Raw genomic sequence first — 22,185 nt, forward strand, 5'->3', positions numbered from 1 at the left:
GACCGGTGTGTGATATTGTATGAAGTCTCCGGTGCAGTGAAGCTTTATCCGCCGTCCACATCACAGCAGAAGCGTCCGGTGATGGCGCGGCTGCTCTTGTACAGAGTCCGGTTGCACACCGATGAATAACTGGGCCGCATTCACACCTCTTCTTAATGATTTAATAAGCACATTTTTAATTTTCCTAATTGTGTTTTTTAATATTACTTCCATCTTTTACTTCCATATTATTCTTACACAAGTCTCATGTTGCCATATAAATGACTGAGCTTGCGATTCGGACAGAACCCCGAGGGAAGATTCCGTATAATGAGGCGCTGTGGATGCCGTCTGGCCTATGATCCAGTGATGTCCATCTTTTTAAGCGTGCATAAAAGCGCAGTCGACCAGAGGCTAGACGGAGTCCGGTGTAACTCTGCTGCCTCATTATTCTGAATGGATCCCTCGGGGTGTCATCTGAATCATGTATTTTGTAGATTTAGATGGAAACCCCGATGTACAGTGGGTACGAAAAGTATTCTTACCCTTTTAAATTTTTCACTCTTTGTTTTATTGCAGCTATTCGGTAAGTTCTAAAAAGTTCATTTTTTTCTTATTAAAGTACACTCTGCACCCCATCTTGACTGAAAAAAAACAAGAAATGTAGACATTTTTGCAAATTTATTAAAAAAGAAAAACTGAAATATCACATGGTCATAAGTATTCAGACCCTTTGCTCATTGAGTAGAAGCCCCTTTTGAGCTAGTACAGCCATGAGTCTTCTAGGGAATGATGCAACAAGTTTTTCACCCCTGGATTTGGGGATCCTCTGCCATTCTTCCTTGCAGATCCTCTCCAGTTCCGTCAGGTTGGATGGTGAACCTTGGTGGACAGACATTTTCAGGTCTCTCCAGAGATGCTCAATTGGGTTTAGGTCAGGGCTCTTGCTGGGCCAGTCAAGAATGGCCACAGAGTTGTTCTGAAGCCACTCCTTTGTCATTTTAGCTGTGTACTTAGGGTCACTGTCTTGTTGGAAGGTGAACCTTCGGCCAAGTCTGAGGTCCAGAGCACTCTGGAAGAGGTTTTCATCCAGGATATCTCTGTACTTGGCTGCATTCATGTTTCCTTCAATTGCAACCAGTCATCCTGTCCCTGCAGCTGAAAAATACCCCCATAGCATGATGCTGCCACCACCATGTTTCACTGTAGGGATTGTATTGGGCGGGTCATGAGCAGTGCCTGGTTTTCTCCACACATACCGCTTAGAATTATCACCAAAAGTTCTATCTTCGTCTCATCACACCAGAGAATCTTATTTCTCATAGTCTGTGAGTCCTTCATGTGTTTTTGAACAAACTCTATGCGGGCTTTCATGTCTTGCACTGAGTAGAGGCTTGCATCTGGCCACTCTGCTATAAAGGCCCGACTGGTGGAGGGCTGCAGTGATCGTTGACTTTTGTGAGTTTTCTCCCATCTCCCTACTGCATCGCTGGAGCTCAGCCACAGTGATCTTGGGGTTTTTCTTTACCTCTCCTACCAAGGCTCTTCTCCCACGATTGCTCAGTTTGGCTGGACGGCCAGGTCTAGGAAGACTTCTGGTGGTCCCAAACTTCTTCCATTTAAGGATTATGAAGGCCACTGTGCTCTTAGGAACCTTGAGTAATGCAGAAATTCTTTTGTAACCTTGGCCAGATCTGTGCCTTGCCACAATTCTGTCTCTGAGCTCCTTGGGCAGTTCCTTTGAGCTCATGATTCTCATTTGGTCTGACATGCACTGTGAGCTGTGAGGTCTTATATAGACAGGTGTGTGTCTTTCCAAATCAAGTCCTATGAGTTTCATTAAACACAGCTGGACTCCAATGAAGGAGTAGAACCATCTCAAGGAGGATCAAAAGGAAATGGACAGCATGTGAATTAAATATGAGTGTCTGAGCAAAGGGTCTGAATACTTATGACCATGTGATATTTCAGTTTTTCTTTTTTAATAAATTTGCAAATTTGTCTGCATTTCTGCTTTTTTTCAGTCAAGATGGTGTGCAGAGTGTACTTTAATGAGAAAAATAAATGAACTTTTTAGAATTTACCAAATGGCTGCAATGAAACAAAGAGTGAAAAATGTAAAGGGGTCTGAATACTTCCCGTACCCACTGTAAGTGTTCAGCGTACAGCACAGGATAAGTATGATCCAAAATGTTCTGTACCCCAAAATGCCACCATTAAGAGCTTCTACTCAACCCACAAAAATAAGTCCCCACTCAGGTTCATCATCTGTAAACAGTAATATAGGGGGTGTCCATATTACTGGTAGCACAAAAGCTCTGGAAAAGTGACTTGGCTCCCACTTAAAGAAATCCAGTGACATCTGCGCTCCCAAATCCAAATGCCCCCCTCCTCCTGGGCCCCACCGTGTGCAGTTACCATCCACATGTTTGGCATTACTGTAGCGGGGAGAGCCAATTTATTTCTCCAGAAGGCACTAGCTGGGAATCATGTACTGGGCGCTACAACGTAAGGGCACTACAATGTACCGGACACTACAATGTACTGACCACTATAAGGGAATATTTGCATTTTCACTTCACAACATCCATTACTGCTCGTTTCTGGAAAGCACCCATGGAGTCAAATTCATCACTACACCTGTAGATACATTTCCATAGGGGTGTAATTTCCAAACTGGTGTCAATTGAGGGGGGATTCTGCTCTTCTGCCACTTAGGGGCTCTGTATATGGAGTCTGCAAACTGTTCTACTAAAGTTTGTTCTCCAAGAGTCAAATAGCGCTCCGTCCCTCCCGAGTCTCGCCATGTGGCTAAGCAGTACAGTACAGCCACATATGGGGTATTGCCCCTTTCAGCAGAAATTGTATAACAAATTATGTGGTCATTTTTACCTATTTTCCCTTGTGAAAATGTAAAATCTGGGGCTAAAATAATATTATAGTGGTAAAAATGTAATTTCTTTTTTTTTCACCGTTCAATTGTATAACATTTTGTGAATCACAATTACCTTGCATTCATTGGGAAAGTGCGCGGTGGATGCTGGGTGTGACGCACGGTGAAACCCCACCCACAGCCCGGCGTCCACCGCGGGGATCGCATCACCGTGTCACGCCTCACTTGACGTGACATCAGGGGAAGCAAGAGCCGGCTGAGGCCGGGGGTCGCGTGATGCCGGTGAGTGGCCAGCGATAGCGCCGCTCGCAGCCAATAAAGACAAAGCTAGGTAATTTAAAAAAATCTCTCAACGGGTTAATTACATTGGGGGAATTTTTAATAGTAGTTGACATCTTCTTTAATTACGTGGACACTTTTCTATACTAAGGGCAAGATACGAAGCTTGAGAGAGTGAAATGGCACTGGAGGTACATTAAGGGAACCTGTCATCAGTAATTACCACTTTAAGAACTATTTGCTGCCTAATCTCTGCCGCCCCTGACTTGTGCCAATCTCACCAGTTTATAAGTGTCATTCACTTTACCCGTCATTGTGTTAATGTTATGGCATGTAGTTGTCCTCCTTATTACCAGTACTTTCACTGACGAGGGTCTTCATTGTGAGATCCAGAAAATACATTGAGAAATCTCTTTTGTGTTGAAGATAAAAATCATATCTAATTTATCTTTCATCCTGATAGGAAATCCTTGTGAGAATAACAGTTCATCACTAAATTATAAAAAAGAAGATCTCATGAAGCACTCTAATGGAGAAAACCTCATCACCCTTCCTGCACCTCCTGGACTTCACAGCACTTCACTTTCTTATAATCCTCCTAATCATGAGGAATCATCTCCTGAGCAATCTCGCATTATTACCAAAAGTCCAGGAGGCAAAGTGGATTCAAGATTTCAGTGTGACAAGCAATTTACAAAAAGCTCAGATTTTTTAACACACATAAAACACAAAGGAAAAAAGCCATACTCCTGTTCAGAATGTGGGAAATGCTTTACATATAAATCAAGATTTGTTATACATGAGAGAATTCACACCGGAGAAAAGCCATTTCCATGTTCGGAATGTGGGAAGTCCTTTAAACATAAATGGGATCTTATTACACATCAGAGAATTCACACAGGAGAGAAGCCATATTCATGTTCGGAATGTGGGAAATGTTTTGGAAGTAAATCAGACCTTGTTAAACATCAAAGAATTCACACAGGAGAAAAGCCATTTTCATGTTCGGAATGTGGGAAGTCCTTTAAACATAAATGGGATCTTATTACACATCAGAGAATTCATACAGGAGAGAAGCCATATTCATGTTCAGAATGTGGGAAATGTTGTAGAAGTAAATCAGACCTTGTTAAACATCAAAGAATTCACACAGGGGAAAAACCTTTTTCATGTTTACAATGTAGAAGGTGCTTTCCAGATAAATCACTGCTTGTTATACATCAGAGAATTCACACAGGAGAAAAGCCGTATGCATGTTCAAAATGTGGAAAGTCCTTCACAGGTAAAGGAAGTCTTATTATACATCAGAGAATTCACACAGGAGAAAAGCCATATTCATGTTCAGAATGTGGGAAATGCTTTACATTTAAAGGGAGTCTTATTACACATCAGAAAATTCACACAGGAGAGAAGCCGTATTCATGTTCAGAATGTGGGAAGTCCTTTACAGATAAAGGGAATCTTATTTCACATCAGCAAATTCACACAGGAGAGAAGCCATATTCATGTTCAGAATGTGGGAAGTGTTTTAGTTATAAATCAGATCTTGTTAAACATCACAGAATTCACACAGGAGAAAAGCCGTATTCATGTCCAGAATGTGGGAAATGCTTTACAGAGAAATCAAAACTTGTGATACACGAGAAAATTCACACAGGAGAGCAGCCGTATTCATGTTCAGAATGCGGGAAATCTTTTATGCTTAAATCAAATCTTTCTGCTCATAAGAGAATTCATGCAGGAGAAAAGCCATTTTCTTGTTCAGAATGTGCGAAATGTTTTAAAAGTAAATCAGAGCTCGTTATACATCAAAGAATTCACACCGGGGAGAAACCGTTTTCATGTTTACATTGTGGAAAATGCTTTACAGGTAAATCAGATCTTGTTAGACATCAGAGAACTCCCACAGGAGAGAAGCCGTATTCATGTTCAGAATGTGAGAAGTCCTTTACAGATAAAAGGAGTCTTATTCCACATCAGCGAATTCACACAGGAGAGAAGCCATATTCGTGTTCAGAATGTGGGAAATGCTTTACAAATAAAGGGAATCTTATTAGACATCATAGAAATCACACAGGAGAAAAAACATTTTCATGTTCACTATGTGAGAAGTCCTTCACAAATAAAGGGAGTCTTATAACACATCAGAGAATTCATACTGGAAAGTCGCCATCTTCATGCTCAGAATGTGGGAAGTGTTTTAGTTATAAATCAGATCTTGTTAAACATCACAGAATTCACACAGGAGAGAAGCCGTATTCATGTTCAGAATGCGGGAAATCTTTTATGCGTAAATCAATTCTTGCTGCACATAACAGAATTCATACAGGAGAATAGCCATTTTCTTGTTCAGAATGTGGGAAATGTTTTATATATAAATTGGATCTTGTTAAACATCACAGAATTCACACAGGAGAAAAACTTTTTTCATGTTTAGCATGTGGAAGATGCTTTGCAAATAAATCAGATCTTGTTAGACATCACAGAATTCACACAGGAGAGAAGCCGTATTCATGTTCAGAATGTGGGAAATCTTTTATACATAAATCACGCCTTGTAAAACATGAGAGAAGTCATATGGGAAAGAAAGTGTAATTATGTTCACTGTGTTTTATAAAGTTTAATAAACATTGTTCAGCCTAAATGAGTACACCCCCTTTGATGAGTAAGATTTTATTTAATAGCTCACTGCACACAAGATCAATTTCTAAAATTTTGCCAACACTAAGTTTCATAGAACATTTTTTTGTAATCAAAACATGAAAGTAAGGTTATTAATATAACTCTCATTACAAAATCTTCAGTTTTACTCAAATTAGTTGATGCAAAAATGAGTACACCCCACATCAAAAGCTACTACATCTATTATTTTGTATGGCCTCCATAATTTTAAAGAACGGCACCAAGTTTTCTAGGCCTGGAATGAACAAGTTAGTGACAATACTATATCTATCTTTTATCTCTTTTTCGATAACGAGCTCTTAGAGCCTGGATGCTGGATGGAGCGATGACAACTTGTCTCTTCAGAATTCCCCATAGGTGTTTGGTTGCGTTCAGATCAGGAGACACTTGGCCACAGAATCACTGTCACCCTGTTCTTCAGAAATGTAACAGTGGCCTACCAAGGGAACAGAGTGATGGCAGCATCTTTTCTGTCACTATAGAGCAGAACATCTGTAAATTCAAGATACCATCAATGACCTGTAGCCCCTCATGCAGCCGCACATAAGGACACGGCCACCACCAGGTCTCACTGTAGACACCATGCATTCTCATTGTATTCCTCACCTCTTCAATGTTATAAAGTTTTGAAGCCATCAGTTCCAAAAAACCCTTTATCTTGGTCTGATCACTCCAGAGTATAAAGTCCCAGGAGGCTTCATATGTTTCCGCATGTGTCCTGGCAGATTGTAGGGCGGCTTTTTTGTGTATGGGATTTAGGAGAGGCTTTCTATGTGGACAATACCCATGTCTGCCATTCCTCTATAGAAACAATTGTCTGCATTCAGCTCATTTCTCAATGCTTGGATGAAAAATCACAGTTGGGAAGGAATGGACGGGACAAAGAAAGTTACTGATAATCCAGCACTTGTTTTCCAGTGTGAATAAAACCAAAAACTTTTATTGAACAATCCAAATTAAAATAATAAAAACATTAAAAAACAGATAGGAGCAAAACATCTCTGCGTTTCTACCTGGCATTTGTGTTCAGTTCTTCTTCATAACATAATAAATAACCAGTAACCGGCTTCTTATACACATCATAGGGTCTAATGCACAGCGGAGACCCCCAGCCCCAAATGGACATGTGCAAGTATGTCTAAATTAACCCTATGGATGATCATATGTCCACAACAAAAAGCATCCGTGCAATACAAGAATGAAGTGTCTGCATCTATAATGTGTATATTATGTATAATTACTATAAAAGAGGAAAAACACAATTCAGTAAATGGATACAAGGTCTGAAGGAAGATTCATATCACTGGGGAATCTGGAGTCCAATTCCAGAATCCACAAGGCTTCTCTGGGGTGTACTTTTTATACCAATCTCTCTTAGCTGGTCTGGTGACATATTCAATACCCACAACTGTAAAGGGATTAATCCCTATTGTGTTGTATGAGATGTTGTGATGCTGCAGATGTATTACGTGTTGTGGGGCCAAGAACGTCCCTAACGTGTCCCCCAATGCGGTGACGTAAGGGTCTGACCGTGCCCCCCACATATTGCAGCAGACAAGCTTCACATTGTATGGTGTCAATGACGTGTGGAGCTACAACTAATGAGATGTCGGATATTATAGGGTTTATTATGGTTAGTAGATGCAGACATTTTTGCTTTGTGCACAGACTTGCACAAACCACATTTATTTCTCCCACATTCAATGAAACCTTTGGTGTTTGTCCTCCACGTGTCAGTTGGGTTTCTTGTTGCTGGATCCTTGTCAGTGTATAACATAGGTAAATGTTTTCTGATAATATTCACTATATTATAGTGTAAAGGACATATTGATACTTATGCTAGAGCAACTCCATTTTGTCTGCTTTAAAATCATGTTATTATCACTCCTTGCATAACATACATTCTTTCTTTCTCTTCCCATGGAACATATCTCACACTAACCTTTTCTCAAGAGAACATTTTGTCAGACACTCTGTTATCTAACTTGTTTAGGCCAGGTTTGACCTTGTAAAATTTCCATAGTGCTTCAAACTAACAATGATAATATGACCATATATGTGTTTTCCGTAATAATTGTACTAACATCAGTTAGCCTATAGTATTGTAGTATGGCTGTAGAGTTGATTGGCTATTTGATATACTCAAAACAATATAAAATGCTAAGCAAAATAAACGGGATCAGAGATTCTTTGAATCCTCCCAATACACAGCACGCATTGCCTCCGTTTGGTTTTCTGTGGAGTGCGCAATCAACATAATAATTTGACACTCACTTGGTCAACCGTAAAGGGTTATTGCCCTCCCTTAATAGTTGGTGCCGTGACTCGGATCCCTAACCAGGGACGCCCCTCCACCTCTGGACGTCCACAAAGAGAGACCTGCCTTCAGCCTCCCCCACTGGAATTAGGACTGATCATCCCCCACAAAAAGCCACGGTAAATGCACAAGTTCTTTGCTAGTGACACTGACCGTTTGGCGTGGTTTCCACGTGGTGTGTGGTTGTTTGCAGTATCTCTGGACGTCCTGGTTGGATATAGTCAAAGGTGAGACTATAAGGGGTGTAGTCCCATTAGGGGTCTGATATTATTCAACTTCAAAGCAGTATCACCTCGGATTGACAAGTGAATATTGTGTGTATCTCAGCTTCTGACAAAAATCCTTAGGAGAGACTGAACATTGTTAGTTTCAGTCGCGGCAGGTGATCGAAGATTGGGTAGGACACGCAAGTAGATATACGTATATCGAGTGTCCGGAGCGCTGCAAAGCTGCAGAAGTGCTCCTCCTTTCATTTGTTGTGTGAAAGAATTCCTCCGACGGGAGGGGTGAGTTAGTAGTGGAACAGCTGGGAGCTCTGGCCAGACTCCGCTGTGCACAAATTAAGGATCTTTTTTGTCAGTTGTAGTGAATAATCAATGTTTCCGTGGAGCAGAAAGAATTTGTCTCCCCCGCAGGAGAGGGAGGATGTGATGAATATCATGATCAGTCGAGAAGGGAAAAGATCATTTAAGCACGCGCCAAAAGTGTTTAAGGTGTTAAATTTTCCTGTGGAGGGGAGGCTTCAGCCTGTGTTGTGGGATGAAGGCATCCGGCAGCAAAGGGGTAGATTAGTTGACTGCTGTGGATTGTTGGAAGATGCTGAAAACTTTAGGAAAGTGGCATATGAGATTTGTGATGAAGGATATGTTGAAAAAGTACAGGAGGAAGTAGGTCCCCCTTCCCAAATTATGTGTCCACAATCCAAATCTAGAGCCCCTAAAGAAGCATCTGCCACAAATGTATCAGTACCCCAGCCCCTGAATCCGGAAACTGAGCGAGCAACTTATACGTTATGAGATTAAAGACCCTGCACTTCCCACTGGGAGCCAGCAACCATCATATAACCCAGATGGTTGGCTCTGTAATGTGTGTTGGGTCACTAATCCAGGATGGCGCAGGACGTGCTATAATTGTGAAGCATGCACGTAAACCTGGTGTTGTAGCACCAACCTGCCCATTACTTAACGCTGATGGGGGGTATTATGAATCACTACCCCCACCTGCCCCTACCATCATATTACATTCAGAGGGACCCAGGGTCCGTCCTCTGAACTCTTCCCTATTCACCCTCTCCCAAACTGGGGAAAATAGAACATGGACGCTAGTATGAGGAGGTGGCGTCTGTTTTACTGAATGGTCCTTCATAATTCTCTACTATACTGAGAATAGGTATGGGGAGTATACCACAACAGCAGGTTGGGATCATTGTAAACGCAGCAAATGCGAAACTGCAGCATGGGTGGGGGCTAGCTGCAGAGATATGTCGTATTGGGGGACCTACAATACAAGCTGCATCTAATGATTACATCCGTGACCATGGTCCATTAAGAGAAGGAAAGGAGATAGCTACAAGAGCAGGACAGCTATCATGTCAGTTTGTTATACATGTAGAGAAAAAAGAGTAATATCATTGTGTAAGATTACAGTACAAGATGTTAAATGCAGCAAGGAAGATAATGGAATGTTGAAAAGTGAATGCATGTGAGGGAAAAGTTGCGCTGAAGGTTGCGCTGAGTTTGTTGACAGAAGGGAAAAGTATGTAGATATGTGGAGAAACTTAAATGGTTAACTGAAATATGCGCGCTGCAAGATAAGCACCCAGTTACAGCTGCTAGCATAGCAAAACGTCCTTGGCTTGATACAGAGCAGAAAAAAAAAAGAAGAGGTGAATGGAGAAAGAAAATGCAGACAATAAGGGAAAGACGACGCTATGTTATGTGTATTACAAAGATATTGCTCTCCGATAATGGCGGAGTAATGAATTGTTGGGAATGTTCTAATTGTGGCCAGCAGAATCCATTGTCAGTAGATTATTGTGTTGCATGTCATGCACTCCCCTCGCTACTACCCAAGCCACTTCTAGTGCCCCATCCTCATCTGTTATACCTATGTCCGCCCAAAGTTCCAACCCTTTCTGTAGCGGCCATGTTGCTACACCCATTGCATCACCTCCAGCCTCTGACCACATGTCCCTTTGGTGGTGGCCATCTTGGTGCACCCTTCCTGTAGTATGCTTCCTTCTGGTGGTAGCCATCTTGGCACACCCGAAATACAGGCAGCAATACACACTACACCCAGAGTGTGTATGAGGAAGATCATCATGATCAGTGTGTGATAAGTTGGCTGATCGATCCACTACCCTCAACAGCACATATTTATGTCCACTTTGACATTAGGGCTAAAATATGGTGATGTAAACTAATTCTCTAGATGGTCATGTATCTTTAAGTTTCTAATAGATGCACATACACGTTGTCTGGTTTACAGTAATTGATTTAGCAAACGTTTTTTTTTTATTAGTATTCCACTACACAAAGACTGTCAGTTTCTGTTTGCATTTACACGGAGCAAATGTCCATCAGGGCCAGTGTTAGTCTCCTCAAGCATCTAGCAAAACTGAATTGTCAAGTCTCAGCCTCGAAACTTCAGTTTTGCCTCGGTCAAGTGGTCTTCTTGGGCCATTGCCTTACTCAGGGTGCCAGACATCTCACAGAAGAAAGGAAGACGGTCATCTACGCACTACCATTCCCAAAAGATTCCATAGAGCTGCAACGGTTCCTCGGACTATGTACATACTGCAGACAATGGATCCCAGACGCCTCACGTCTCACGCAGCCGCCCCTCTATGATGCATTAAAAGAAGACACTCTGGCTGATGTAAACAAGGACCACCAAGAACAGCTGCAACAAGCCTTTGAGCAACTAAAGTCAAGGATAATGACAGCCTCTGCCCTTGGAATGTCTTTCCATTTGTATGTCTCTGAGACAGGAGGGCGTGCAGCCGGAGTACTCAAGCAGAGACACTGTACAAAGCAGTGCCCAGTCGGGTATTACTCAGCGCATCTGGATCCGGTAGACTCCCCCAGCTGTCTATGAGCGGTTCATGCCACACAACAACCTAAACATCTGTCTACACAGACACACCTGCGGCTGCAGTGTTCGTTGATTTTGCCAGAAAATGTGAAATTACACTGGTGCACCACCATCAACCCAGCCACCCTGCTACCAGCGCCTGAAGGAGAGGGGAAAGAGGCTCCACTGCATGATTGTCCGGAACAAATTACTGCGGAGTCAACTCCACTTGTTCTAGTGGGGGAAGTACCCTTGGATGATCCAGAACTTACGTTATATACAGATAGATCAAGATATGCTGACACCTCTGGCAGGTTTCATACAGGATATGCTGTCACAACTGAAGATACATTGGTAGAGGCTGCAGCCTTACCTCCCAGTATGTCAGCACAGGAAGCAGAGCTCAGAGCTTTGACTGCAGGTTCTGTGAAAAATGCTGAAAGCGTCAGACAATTGATGGAAGTGGTGCAACTACCAAGACAGTTGGCTGTCGTAAAGGTAAAAGCTCATACCCGACCAGCCAGATGCCTCTGAAGCAAGAGGTAATACACTTGCTGATCTCCATGCTAAGCGAGCAGCTCTTCTTCTGACATCCATGTCCATGGCTCTTACGTGGCAACAGGCCAAACAGCTAAATTCCGTGCCAACCCAGGATCAACCTGCAGAAGAGCATCAACCAGTCCCTCCAATCACAAAGCTACGCTCCACACGCTCTACGCTCTAAAGAAGAACGCCAGTCGTGGAAGTAGGTGGGTGCTAAGTTGATAGATGGGCTATGGAAGAAGAAGCAACTGTACTGTTTGCCTCGACTCCTGTATCCAGCCATTGCGGCTTGGGCCCATGGACTGCTTAGTGGTAGTGGATATGTTTTCCAGTTGGCCAGAAGCATTCGCCGTTCCAAACATGACTGCCAAGACTACCGCCAAGAAGCTGGTCTCTGAAGTTGTTTGCCGGTATGGAGTCTCAGAAGTTATCAAAAGTGATCAAGGACCAGCCTTTTCCTCATGTGTATATCAAGAAATACTTACCATGATCGGATCAACAGTGACGTTACATACTCCTTACCATCCACAGTCAAGTGGCAAGGTGGAGAGATTGAATGGCACACTGAAAGGGCAATGAACCAAAATGATGCAGGAGACTACGGCCCAGTGGACTGAGCTCCTTCCCATTGCACTATATCACATACGCACCACCCCCATAGGGAAACACAAACTGTCACCCTATGAGATACTATTTAGGTCACAACCAGCTATAGCTAGATTTACCCCACAACAATTATCAGAAGAAACAGATTATGTTGTGCAATATGTGATTCAGCTTGCCAAAGCACTAACTAACACCCATGCATTAGTATCATCTTCTATTCCAGATCCAGCTGATGCAGAAGGTTGTCATACCCTCAGGCCTGGAGTTATGAGTATGTGAAGAGACATGTTCGGAAACACGGACTAGAACCACTGTATGACGGACCATACCAAGTGCTCCTGACAATCCCAACAGCTGAGATGTTTTATGATAATATGTATGATTAAACTAGTCAATACCTGGAATAGCCTACAACAGAGTACTTTAATAATAAGTTCATTACTCACCATCAGATTTTGGTACAAGAATTGAGACAATTAGAAAACAACCAGATCAGTGACTGTTGGATATGTACTCACTCACCAGTTTCAGCCGCTAGTATGCCCTTTCTGGCGGTCCGTCCCAGACTGTCATTATTGGAAAGATACATTCATAATCACTCATGGGTACATGCAAATCTGTTTATAAAAGGTACCAATGACACGTTATAAAATATCTGGTAGCGTCCCTTGTAATGAATCTTCTGAATATAAGCCTAGTGATCCAACATGTGGTAATTCGGATGTTGGATATTGTAGCCCCCTGGGACAAATGCCTTCATGGTGTATGTTATCAAACAACACCGTTTTTATCGATTTGGTACATAAATTAGTATTACAGCACTCTGCTTTATGGGATTTGCCATCAGCCACATATTGGGTCTGTGGGAATAATGTGTATAAATGTCTCCCAGTCGGAGTAGGGGGGACTTGTACGTTGGGCCGCCTAACTTCAGCCACTTATCTTATTCCCCATAGTAAAGTAGATATGAGAGCCATCCCTCTTCATACCATCTATAAACGTTATAAACGTGCCAAAGACAACACCCCACGCCCATCAGGAAGGCCTCATTTAGTTCAAATGAGTATACCCGATAAGATAGTTAGTACTGTCTTCCTCTACCCTATGGTTACATAAATGTGGGACAAGTTAGTGGAAGTCACTGACTACTTAGATGACCAGATTTGGAATATTTTGGAAGTAATTAATACTAGTGTTGCGGTGCAGAATCAACTTATTATAGTGGCTAATCAAAATACTTTAGTGCTGGACTATTTGACAGCAGCTCAAAGAGGGATGTGTGTCAGGTTGTAGGCCCAGCCTGTTGTCACTATATTGACCCCGACTCTACCATACGGTTAAAGACTAAAATGGAAGACATTAGGAAACTCAGGTAAGAGTATAACAAACATAATGAATTGACCAAAGAGTGTTGCATATTGCTGCGTGCATCTTGTTAATATATGTTTTACTAAAACTAGTCTTTTATTGTATCCCATTTTGCATGAGGAAAACCTGCTAGTCATCAGAGAGCAAGGAGGATGCTGTTAACCGACATCAAGTGCTACTGTACACGGACCTCCCAGATGTAACCAGCATAGAGGACCTGGATGACAAGGGAATGATGACCTTTACCCGCTAGCCCCAACCAATTTCAGATCTGAGCTTTATGATTATATCAATAAACAAGGGGGGATGGACATGCCGCGACAGCCCCAATTGGTAACAAGGGCACTAATTGGGTGAAGACCAGTGTCCCTCAGGCTCAAAACATGACCCTGGGAAAGCACCTCTCTTGATAATAACATAATTTTTAGGGGGGAATGTAAAGGACATATTGATACTCATGCTAGAGCAACTCCATTTTGTCTGCTTGATTTAAAATCATGTTATTATCACTCCTTGCATAACATACATTCTTTCTCTTCCCATGGAACTTATCTCACACTAACCTTTTCTCAAGAGAACATTTTGTCAGACACTCTGTTATCTAACTTGTTTAAGCCAGGTTTGACCTTGTAAAATTTCCATAGTGCTTCAAACTAACAATGATAATATGACCATATATGTGTTTTCCGTAATAATTGTACTAACATCAGTTAGCCTATAGTATTGTAGTATGGCTGTAGAGTTGATTGGCTATTTGATATACTCAAAACAATATAAAATGCTAAGCAAAATAAACTTGATCAGAGATTCTTTGAATCCTCCCAATACAGAGCACGCATTGCCTCCGTTTGGTTTTCTGTGGATTGTGCAATCAACATAATAATCTGACACTCACTTGGTCAACCGTGAAGGGTTATTGCCCTCCCTTAACAATAGGAATCTTCTCTGCAGCCAGTATTGAATGTATCTCTAGACTGATGGATGTTTCCTTCTTTGTGTGTTTCCTGTAATGTATGAAATATTGGACATTGTGGGTGATTTTCCTTTAATCGTTGTATTTGTTTGGCATTAAGTACAGCCGATACCAAACCCTCCTCCAAAAGACAATGTAAGGGGGTATTGTATGAATTAGTAGGATCTCCATCTAGAGTGCGGCATATATTAGTATCGTCATCCATGTTCATAACCTCCGGTCCATACAACCCACTATCCAGAGATGTAATCGAACCCCCTTTATCTACTGCTCTAATGACTTTATTAGGGCTGTGCTCAGGGCCGTATCTGGCATTCATGCTGCCCTAGACACTTTAAGTGGTCACGCCCCCTACTGGTAATTCATACTAAAAGTGCTCATACCCTTTAGGCCCCCTTCACACGTACCGGAGACACACACGTACACCCATTATAATCTATGGGCTGCGCACATGGTCACACGGACCGGACATGTCCGTTTTTTGTCTGCAGCTCGGACGTCAATACGTCCTGCACACAGATGATAAAGTGTGACATCCGCACACACGTGTGTGTGACACGTGCCGGAAAAGAGTGCAGAATAGAAATGACAGATATTTAGGTGTTAGATGTGCAAAGATCGAGATAGATGATAGATATCCGTGAGATATATAATTAGTGCCCTGTGTGTGTAGTTTACTGTACTTGTGTTTAGCTAATCTATTTTTTACTTTATGTGCAATCCTCCCTATTTTTGATAACCAGCAAAGGTAAAGCAGACAGCTGTGAGCGGATATTATCAGGGTGGGAAGGTCCTCGGTTACTGGGCCCTTCCCAGCCTAAAAATACCAGCCCTCAGCCGCCTCAGAAATGGCGCACCAATTCAGGTGCTTTGTACGGCTCTTCATGATTGCCCTGGTGCGGTGGCAATCGGGGTAATGGTGGTTAGGGTTGATGACAGCTGTGATTTGTCAAAAAACACAGCTGTCTTCAAGCCCTCAGGTTAGTAATGGAGAGGGAAAGGAAAGAGATCCCGGCACTCACCTGTAGTCAATCATTTATTCCACATCCACAGATCTGCAAAACGTTTCAGCTCCTCCTGAGCTTTTGTCAATTGTGGCCAATCACATAGAAATACAACATTTATATAGAAAGAAAACAGGGAAATGACATCACAATGAAATAAAAAATGAAGAAAACTACAAACATTCATATAATCATATTAGTCTCATTATATAAAATATACACTGCTCAAAAAAATAAAGGGAACACTTACACAACAGAATATAACTCCAAGTGAATCAAACTTCTGTGAAATCAAACTGTCCACTTAGGAAGCAACACTGATTGACAAACAATTTCACATGCTGTTGTGCAAATGGAATAGACAATAGATGGAAATTATTGGCAATTATCAAGACACCCTCAATAAAGGAATGGTTCTGCAGGTGGGGACCACAGACCACATCTCAGTACCAATGCTTTCTGGCTGATGTTTTGGTCACTTTTGAATATTGGTTGTGCTTTCAAACTCGTGGTAGCATGAGACGGACTCTACAACCCACAGAAGTTGCTCAGGTAGTGCAGCTCATCCAGGATGGCACATCAATGCGAGCTGTGGCAAGAAGGTTTGCTGTGTCTGTCAGCGTAGTCTCCAGAGGCTGGAGACGCTACCAGGAGACAGGCCAGTACACCAGGAGACGTGGAGGGGGCCGTAGGAGGGCAACAACCCAGCAGCAGGACCGCTACCTCCACCTTTGTGCAAGGAGGAACAGTAGGAGTACTGCCAGAGCCCTGCAAAATTACCTCCAGCAGGCCACAAATGTGCATGTGTCTGCACAAACGGTTATAAACCGACTCCATGAGGGTGATATGAGGGCCCGACGTCCACAGATGCGGGTTGTGCTCACAGTCCAACACCGTGCAGGGCGCTTGGCATTTGCCACAGAACACCAGGATTGGCAAAGTCGCCACTGGTGCCCTGTGCTTTTCACAGATGAAAGCAGGTTCACACTGAGCACATGTGACTGACGTGACAGAGTCTGGAGACGCCGTGGAGAGCGATCTGCTGCCTGCAACATCCTTCAGCATGACCGGTTTGGCAGTGGGTCAGTAATGGTGTGGGGTGGCATTTCTTTGGAGGGCTGCTCGCCAGAGGTAGCCTGACTGCCATTAGGTACCAAGATGAGATCCTCAGACCCCTTGTGAGACCATATGCTAGTGCGGTTGGCCCTGGGTTCCTCCTAATGCAGGACAATGCCAGACCTCATGTGACTGGAGTGTGTCAGCAGTTCCTGCAAGATGAAGGCATGGAAGCTATGGACTGGCCCGCCCGTTCCTCAGACCTGAATCCGATTGAGCACATCTGAGACATCATGTCTCGCTCCATCCACCGACGTCACTTTGCACCACAGACTGTCCAGGAGTTGGCGAATGCTTTAGTCCAGGTCTGGGAGGAGATCCCACAGGAGACCATCCGCACACAATACTCAGCCTCATCAGGAGCATGCCCAGGCATTGTAGGGAGGTCATACAGGCACGTGGAGGCCACACACAATACTCAGCCTCATCAGGAGCATGCCCAGGCATTGTAGGAGGTCATACAGGCACGTGGAGGCCACACACAATACTCAGCCTCATCAGGAGCATGCCCAGGCGTTGTAGGGAGGTCATACAGGCACGTGGAGGCCACACACAATACTCAGCCTCATTTTGACTTGTTTTAAGGACATTACATCAAAGTTGAATCAGCCTGTAGTGCGTTTTTCCACTTTAAGTTTGGGGGTGACTTCAAATCCAGGCCTCCATTGGTTAATAAATGTGATTTCCATTGATGATTTTTGTGTGATTTTGTTGTCAGCACATTCAACTTTGTACAGAACAAAGTATTCAATGAGAATATTTCATTCATTCAGATCTAGGATGGGTTATTTCAGTGTTCCCTTTATTTTTTTGAGCGGTGTATATACACAAAAATGAAAAAACATCCATAACAAAGTATATTAACTATCAAATAAAATATTTAATTTTACACCAATACACATTGCCACAAATATATATATATAGGAGTATATAGGAAATGCAAAAAAACCATAATAATACGTTTTATTTATATAGCGCCAACATATTCCGCAGCACTTTACAATTAAGCGGGGACATGTACAGACAATTAATTCAATACAAGGTAAGACAGTTTAAACAGTTACATTAGGAGCGAGGGTCCGGCCGCTCGCACGCTTACAATCTACAAGGGAATGGGGGGACACAGTAGGTGAAAAGTGCTTGTTATTTCAGGTCGGGCAATTATAATAAATAGGGATTTTCATATAAAGCTGCATGATCCGGTCATCAGCCCGTATGTATAAGTGCAATAATCAAGTATCGAGTGCAGTTATCGTGTGCATGGAGGGTGAGGAGACAGATGAATAGTAGGGAGCAGGTTCTGAATAATATTTAGTAGGAGGGAACAGGGGAAAGTTAATTTACTGAGTAGTTGAGGTGGTTGGCTTATTGAAAGAGACGGGTTTTTAAAGCGCGCTTGAAGACATGGGGGCTAGGCATCAGTCAGATCGTCTGGGGTAGAGCATTCCAGAGAACTGGTGCAGCACGAGAGAAGTGTTGGAGACGGAGGTGCGAAGTTCAGATTATGGGGGATGTTAGGTCATTTGTAGAACAGAGGGCACGTGTAGGGCGATAGACAGAGATGAGAGAGGAGATATAAAGGCGGTGCCGAACTGTGAAGAGATTTGTGGGTAAGAGCTATGAGTTTATATTGAACCCTGTAGAGAATGGGCAACCAGTGTAGTGACTGGCACAAGATGGAGGCATCGGTGAAGTGGCTGGACAGAAATACGACCCTGGCTGCCGCATTCAGGATGGATTGGAGAGGAGAAAGTTTGGTAAGAGGGAAACCAATCTGAAGAGAGTTGCAGTAGTCCAGACGAGAATGAATAAGAGTGACAGTAAGAGTTTTAGCAGTTTCAAAGGTGAGAAAAGGTCGGATTCTGGAGATGTTTTTAAGATGCAGGTGACAAGAGTGAGTGAGTGATCGGGTATGGGGAGTAAAGGAAAGGTTAGTGTCGAATATGACCCCAAGGCAGCGAGCGTGCTGCTTGGGGGTTATGGTTGAACCATCCAAGGTAATTTCGATGTTAGGTAGAGTTGGGTTAGTAGAGGGGAGAAACAAAAGAAGTTCAGTTTTGGAGAGATTCAGTTTAAGATAGAGGGAGGACGTGATGTGATGTTAGAGACAGCGGACAGACAATCCTTGGTATTTTGTATTAGGGTAGGGGTGATGTCAGGTGAAGAGGTGTCAGCATAGAGATGATACTGGAATCCAAATCTGCTGATTGTTTGTCCAATAGGGGCAGTGTATAGAGAGAAGAGGAGGGGGCCTAGGACTGAGCCCTGTGGGACCCCGATAGTAAGGGGACGAGGAGAGGAAGAGGAGCCGGCAAAAGATACAGTGAAGGAGCGGTCAGAGAGGTAGGAGAACCAGAAGAGGCTTATAGAGCGGAGCATAGTGAGGAGGAGCTGGTGATCCACAGTGTCAAATGCACAAGAGAGATCCAGCAGATCAGCAGGGAGCAGTGACCTTTGGATTTAGCTGTTCGTAGATCATTAAAGACTTTAGTGAGGGCAGTTTCAGTGGAGTGTAAGGAGCGGAAACCAGATTGTAGAGGGTCGAGGAGTTATCTGAGAGATAGTGGATCAGACGGGAGTGGACCAAGTGTTCCAGGAGTTTAGAGATGAAAGGAAGATTAGAGACAGGTCTGTAGTTAGCAGTGCAGTTCTGGTCCAGGGATGGCTTTTTAAGTAAAGGGGTTATGATGGCATGTTTAAATGAAGAGGGAAAGATACCTGAAGAAAGAGAGAGGTTAAATATTTTAGTCAGGTGAGTGGTGACCACCGGTGAGAGATACTGCAGATGTGAAGGAATGGGGTCACTGTTGCTGGTTGTAGGTCAAGGAGAAATGAGAAGCTGGGTAACTTCTGCTTCTGTAACAGGCTCAAAGATGGCTAGTGAGCTTGAAGTGCGGCAGGGAAGAGGATCCAGGCACTGAGGAGATTGGGCTGAGATGTCCTGATGGATGTGGTTGATTTTTTCAAGGAAATAAGTGTCCAGATCCTCACCGCTGAGGTTGGTGGTGGGGGCTGTGCATTAGGTTTCAGGTTTCAAAAAGTCGTTATGGATTGTTGGACAGTGAAGTGATGAGGGTGTTGAGGTAGGATTGTTTGGCCAGATGAAGGGCAGAGTTATAGGTTTTGAGCATGAATTTATAGTGGATGAAGTCCTCTGCTAAAAGAGATTTTCTCCACTGACGCTCAGCACACCTTGAGCAACGCTGAAGAAAGCGTGTTTGCATTGTGTGCCAGGGCTGCCGTTGTCTGTGTCGGGTCTTTCTGTGTGTAGAAGGTGCTGCTTCATCTAGGGCGCTCTTCAGTGTGTTATTGTAGTGTGACAATGCCAAGTCTGGACAGAAGAGGGAGGAGATGGGGGCTGAAGATGTGTGGAGATTGTCCATAAGCTGCTGGGTATTAATGGTACGTGTATTCCTATAAGTGTGGTAAGTGGGGGTGTCCCGGGTGAGGAGACGGTTTTGACAGAGAAAGAAAGAAGGTTGTGGTCCGAGAGCGGGAGAGGGGAGTTAGTAATGTCATGCAGCGAGCAGAGACGGGAGAAGACCAGGTCCAGAGTATTCCCGTCTTCATGCGTAGGAGAATTAGTAACCTGTGAGAGGCCGAATGAGGGGGTTAGAGAAAGTAGATGAGAGGCAGATTGGGAGAGGAGATCATTGATGGGGATGTTAAAGTCTCCCATGATGAGGGTGGGGATGTCACAGAATAGAAAAGTGAGGATGCCAGTTGGCAAAGTGATCCAGGAACTGGTGAGAGGAGCCTGGAGGGCGATACACAACCGCCACTCACAGGGAGAAGGGTTTGAAGAGTCTGATGGTGTGGACTTCAAAGGAAGGAAATGTTAGTGAGCGAACTGGGGGATGACCTGGAAAGCACATTGTGGTAAAAGGAGCAAACCAACACCTCCACCTTGTCTGTTCTCAGGTCTGGCCGTATGTGAAAATTTCATCCCACTAAATGAGAGAGCAGCAGCTGCGGTGGTGTCTGAATGCTGGATCCAGATTTCTGTAATAGCCAGAAGGTTAAGGGAATTAGTGAGGAAAAAATCGTAAATGTAAGATCGTTTGTTACACACAGACCGTGCGTTCCAGAGAGCATAGTGGAAAGCAATAGGAGAGGGCATGTAGTGAATGTTAATAAGATTAGCAGGGTTTCTATATGCAGCTGGAGGAGACTGGTGTATGCTAGTGGAGGGTGGACGAGGGTTGGGAGAGATGTTGCCAGCGACTAGGAGAAGGAGAAAAAAGAGAAAGAGCAGGTGGTGCAATGATTTGTATGAACATCTTGAGTGCTGTATAGAGGTAGTGGATGGTTTGGAGTGCATGAGAAATGTCAGTAGAGCCTCAGAGTTATACATGAGAGAAGGGAGAAGGGAGGGGTGGATATGGAGAGAGTGCACAGAATGTGTTAAAGGGTGGGCGAGATGTGAGAAAGCAGAAGTTAAAACAAGTAAGATAATAATCATCGTACCATTTAACTATACGCACCAAAGTCTAAAAAACAAATATCATCATTCACCCACAACACATTCTAATTCTCCTCTGTATATCATAAATGGGAAGGAAAAATTATTGACCTAATTTATATATTAATTGTTTATTTTACATTTTTCGCAATCTCCACTTTTAAATCTGTATCTGCTGCCTGCAGTCTATCAGCAGTCAACAAGATTAAATCCAGGGAACACTTATTAATCTGCTCAAATTGATCGCAGAAAGTCCCATCCTCTGAAAACAGAGTGGGGCGCAGATGGACTCGCAGTCCTCGTGATGTGCGTTTTTCTCCACAGTATTCCATTAAAGTTGCAGCATGAAGTTCATAGGAGACTCACCTTTTGGTTTCTTTTCCCAGTCACGTCTCCTGAATTCACTTGTGGATATTTTGAGAAAGTCCGTAGATATCGTTGTCTGAGACAAAATACCAGGTGATAGAACAAGTGAGTGCTCCTCGGAGAGGAGGCGGCATTAAGAGAAGGTTATTAAGGAGGGAAGCCTTCTGGATATTGAGTTTAAATCGTCTGTCTCCTAAAGGCCTGAATCTAGAGTATAATGTGAGTCCGTCAGTAGAGCTGGGGGACAAATGTCCCCTTTCTTTTCTTTCTTCTTGCAGACAGTACAGACACGGTGGTCTCGCTGGAGCGCAGATACCGCATTGTGCACTAACACATCTATGGTTATAGAAATGATCGGGTTCAGGAATGAAGTTGAGATTTGATGAAGGTTTTTTATGGATATAGCAACATTGGATTCCGGGAAAGAAGCTTTCACATTACTATTTGTTGCTTCGGTTCTTATGTTGTGATAATGTCGGTATACTCATTGTTTTTTGAGTATGTAGACAGTGATCAGGTCATAGA

At 43.2% G+C, this 22,185-nt stretch overlaps 1 pseudogene; it reads left to right on the plus strand.

Moving 5' to 3' along the window:
* The window catches only part of LOC141240123 (uncharacterized), a 71,950-nt pseudogene that overhangs the window by 23,174 nt on the left and 26,591 nt on the right, over positions 1-22,185 (plus strand).

The sequence above is a fragment of the Phyllobates terribilis genome, unplaced genomic scaffold (assembly GCF_046119375.1).
Source record: "Phyllobates terribilis strain yellow unplaced genomic scaffold, ASM4611937v1 Scaffold_796__1_contigs__length_659822, whole genome shotgun sequence".
Taxonomy (NCBI): Eukaryota; Metazoa; Chordata; class Amphibia; order Anura; family Dendrobatidae; genus Phyllobates; species Phyllobates terribilis.